The sequence below is a fragment of the Pseudorasbora parva genome, chromosome 23, assembly GCF_024679245.1.
Source record: "Pseudorasbora parva isolate DD20220531a chromosome 23, ASM2467924v1, whole genome shotgun sequence".
NCBI classification, from domain to species: Eukaryota; Metazoa; Chordata; class Actinopteri; order Cypriniformes; family Gobionidae; genus Pseudorasbora; species Pseudorasbora parva.
In genome coordinates, this window is record NC_090194.1 from 27,652,752 (window position 1) to 27,657,354 (window position 4,603).

At 50.7% G+C, this 4,603-nt stretch overlaps 1 pseudogene; it reads left to right on the plus strand.

The window, feature by feature from the left end:
• Positions 1-944: 944 nt before the first annotated feature.
• LOC137063224 (5S ribosomal RNA) lies at positions 945-1,061 on the plus strand (annotated as a pseudogene).
• The last annotated feature ends 3,542 nt before the right edge of the window (positions 1,062-4,603 follow it).

Sequence of the window (4,603 nt, forward strand, 5' to 3'; positions counted from 1 at the left end):
CACTGACAGTTAAACATCATCTCTGATTTGAGAATATAAACAATTTGAAAGGGCCCTGAGTGACATGAAAAGGTTTGGCACATTTCTCTTTTCTATTCTGTTGTACTTCCTATTAAATCAAGAGCCACATTAGCCAACAGACTTTAGTTATGTTACGCCCATGAAATGTTAACATTTGATATCTGCTAGTCAAAACTCAATAGGTGCTATTAGGTAGAAGTACATTGTCCTTCTAGAGAGCATTTGATTGGGCTCTCTAGAAGGACAGTTAAAGGTGCACTATGCAACTTTTTGTACACTGGAGGGCGCCTATTCTAAACGGCTCGCGAGTACCGGGACTTTTATTATGACGGGACGGGACACAGTCGCCCGACGCGCACACATCACATCAGTACATTTAAGGGGCCAAGGGCTTCGGCCATCCGTCCGCTCTCTTCCCTGAACTGAAAGGAAGTAGTGGGCTGTACTTTCCACACGATTAACATCAGGTTCAAGTACACCCACAAGCCGTGTGAGTTATTCGTGTATTGCAGGTTGGGTGGTGGTTATGTTGCCCGCATACCGCCTCCCATGGCCGAGACTGGTATTACGACACCTGTTGGGCTGGGGCTAGTAATGCTACTGCTAATTAAGGTTGATATCTGTGCAGAACTATAACTTGACATTTTTTTAATGACATCATCGCCCTTATTTCTTCTAATTTTTTTTGATGCGTGTAGGTCATTTTTTTGGATATTTTTACCTCAATTTTTACACATGGCACCTTTAAGTGCAGGATGAGTCATCAATATTTTTGATCTGTTTTTGTATAGAGATTAGAGAAATTAAAAATGTGCATAGGGATATATCTGCTAAAAGATTCAACAGGTGTATGCTAGTATAGGAAGCCTCAAAGCCTAGAAGTAAAACAATGAATTAAAAGCCATAATTTCATAATCATCATTATCAGCAGCCATATCACCCTGTAGCCCAAGACTGGTTTCCCACTGAAGCTAAGCAGGGCCGAGCCTGGTCAGTACCTGGATGGGAGACCAACTGGGAAAACCAGGTAGCTGCTGGTAGAGGTGTTAGTGAGGCCAGCAGGGGGTGCTCACCCTGTGGTCTGTGTGGGTCCTAACGCCCCAGTATAGTGATGGGGACTCATACTGTCAAAGAGCACCGTCCTTCGGATGAGACGTTAAACCGAGGTCCTGACTCTCTGTGGTCGTTAAAAATCCCAGGATGTTCTTCGATAAAGAGTAGGGGTGTAACCATAGACTGTAAAAAAATATGGACGTAGTGTCCGTGACGTCACCCATAGGATTCCGATAAGCCGTTCTGAAGCTTAAAGTATGGCCGAGCTGGGCGTTGCCATCTTGTGAGCGAGTCGTCGCGTGCCACTCCCGGATAACAGAAAATGGGCAAAAAGGCGGGATGTGCGCGGAGCTGAGGTGACGCAATAACTATAGACGGCGGATAAATGGCTATCCACTTGTAACCACGCCCTTAATTATGCAGAACCTTAAGGCTTTATATAACGTAAACGAATGAGTTATAAAAAAATTCACCCCCCTCAGAGTTGTCATGAAGATCAACATTAGCCTTATAAGCCAAAACCACAATTTGTACCAGGCTGTAAACATGTTTTTTTCTGCTTTAAAGTTGAGAATTTTAACATGGGGCTCAATGAGATTCTGCTCCCTTCTGGAGCCTGTCCCTAGTGGCCAGTTGAGGAATTGCAATTTACATTACTTCCGTATTGGCTTCAAGAGAGATCGCGGGAGGTTGCCGCTTGGGTGTAACCCCGGCATCCTGGCCAAATTTGCCCACTGGCCTCTGTCCATCATGGCCTCCTAATCTTCCCCCTATCCTGATTGGCTTAATCACTCGGTCTCCTCTCCACCAATCAGCTGGTGTGTGGTGAGCGTTCTGGCGCAATATGGCTGCCGTCGCATCATCCAAGTGGATGCTGCACATTGGTGGTGGTTGAGGAGATTCCCCCTTCTATATGTAAAGCGCTTTGAGTGCCTAGAAAAGCGCTATATAAATGTAATGAATTAATCATAATTTACCAAAAAAGAGTTTTACAGCCAGATGCCAAAAAACGTCTCAGGTTACGTATGTAACCCTAGTTCCCTGAGGGAACGAGACGCTGCGTCGAAACGCTGTGAGAACGCCTCTGCGTTAATGCGTCGTGAAGCGCCTGTAGAACCATTCCATCGGAAAAAAGATCGATCGTCGGCGTGATGACGTCATCGACCGGAAGCTATAAAACGTCCGTGAAAACAAACAGGAACTAACTTCTGATAAAGCCTGAAGTAAGTGATCACGGACACGCCGGGAGTATGGCAGAGCGACGCAGCGTCTCGTTCCCTCAGGGAACTAGGGTTACATACGTAACCTGAGACGTTCCCTTTCGGGGAACTCGAGCTGCGTCGAAACGCTGTGAGAACGCTTATACCCACATCGCCATAGGACCAAGTGTCTCGTATGTGTGAAACCGAAGCGCACACGGTTACGAGAGAACCTGTGCCCCTACTGTAGATGCCAGGTCTAGCTCGTAGAACCTGACGAAGGTAGAAGGAGACGACCATCCGGCCGCGTTACATATATCATGGAGGGAAGCCCCCGACAAAAGTGCTTTAGAAGCAGCCATACCCCTGGTAGAATGTGCCCGGACAGCCAAAGGAGATGGCTGCCCGGCAGCTTCATAAGCAAGTGAAATGGCCTCGGCCACCCACTTGCTCATCCTCTGCTTGGATACAGGAGCCCCCTTCTTAGGGGGTCCGAAGCAAACAAACAATTGTTCAGTTTTTCTCCACAGGGCAGCTCTGTGGACATAAGTATCCAGTGCCCTCACCGGACACAGCAGATTTAATCTTTCCTGGTCTGACGTCAAGAATGGAGGAGGACAGAAGGCTTGTAGAGTGATGGGGCCCCGTGGGCTCGTAGGAACCTTGGGGACATAACCCGGCCTGGGATGCAGAAATGCTTTCACCATCCCAGGCGCGAACTCTAGACATGAGGGCCCTACTGACAGGGACTGAATATCTCCTATCCTTTTAAGAGATGAAATGGCCAAAAGGAAGATAGTTTTCAGGGTGAGGAACTTATCCGAAACCTCCTCCAAAGGTTCGAACGGAGGTCCGGACAAGCCCCTCAAAACAATGGCCAAGTCCCATGCCGGGACCCTCGAGTGCATAACTGGCCTCAACCTTAATGTGCCACGAAGGAAGCGTGTAATTAGAGGGTGTCTTCCCAAAGACACTCCACTGCAAGGGACGTGGACAGCGCCCAAGGCCGCCACGTACACCTTAAGTGTGGAGGGGGTCAACCCTGCAGAGAACCTTTCCTGCAGGAACTCCAGCACTGTACCAACCGGGCAGTTAACTGGATCCCACTGGCGTTCTCTGCACCAAGCTGAGAAAAGTCTCCATTTCAAAGCGTACAGCTTCCTCGTGGACGGAGCTCTGGAGTGTAGGATGGTCTCTACGACCTCGGCCGAGAGACCCTCCTCTATGAGCCTAGCCCCCTCAGAGGCCAGGCCCACAGTTTCCACATCTCCGGGCGTGGGTGCAGGAATCTCCCGCCCGCCTGAGAGAGTAGATCCCTCCTGGTCGGAATCTCCATCGGAGAGCCTTCCAGGAGAGATATCAGGTCCGAAAACCATACTCGGGTCGGCCAGTTCGGGGCCACTAGGAGTACCTGGGCCCCGTCCCGGCGTACCCTCTCCAGAACTCCTGGAAGCAGAACAATCGGGGGGAAGGCGTACAGAGGCAGCCTCGGCCACTCCTGTACCATGGCATCCAGCCCCAGCGGAGCCGGATGGGTCAGAGAAAACCACCGCGGGCAGTGAGAGTTCTCTGCCGAAGCGAACAGGTCTATCTCTGCTTTCCCATAAACCTTCCATAGGAGCTCCACCACCTCTGGGTGGAGTCTCCATTCCCCGGGCCTCGGCCCCTGTCTCGACAGGTTGTCTGCTTCCTGGTTTAGGGCCCCCGGGATATATACTGCCTTGATTGACAGCAATTTCCCTTGGGCCCACAGGAGGATCCGATGTGCCAATTTGTCCAACGGACGAGACCTCAGACCCCCCTGGTGATTTATATAGGCCACCACGGACGTGTTGTCTGTTCTGACTAGTACGTGGTGGCCCCTGAGGTCGGGCAGGAACTGTTTCAATGCAAGAAACACTGCGAGCATCTCCAGCCGATTTATGTGCCAGTGCCGCTGATGTTCCTGCCATAGACCCTGGGATGAGCGACCACTCATGGTCGCCCCCCAGCCCGTGAGGGAGGCGTCTGTCGTTAGCGTTACGCGACGAACATGAGCCCCCAACACGGGACCCTGAGATAAAAACCCCGGGTTTTTCCACATGACCAGAGCACGTAGGCATCGCCGCGTGACTTTGATCGTGCGGAGCGGATTTCCCCTCGGGGAGAACCCTTGTGTTTTGAGCCACCACTGCAGTGGCCTCATGTACAGTAGGCCAAGAGGTATCATGTTGGACGCTGCTGCCATGAGACCTAACAGTTTCTGGAACTGTTTCACAGTGACGGCTCGGCCTAGCTTCTGTTCTTTGGCGGCTGCCAGGATCGACGCTATGCGTGTTGGCGATAATTGC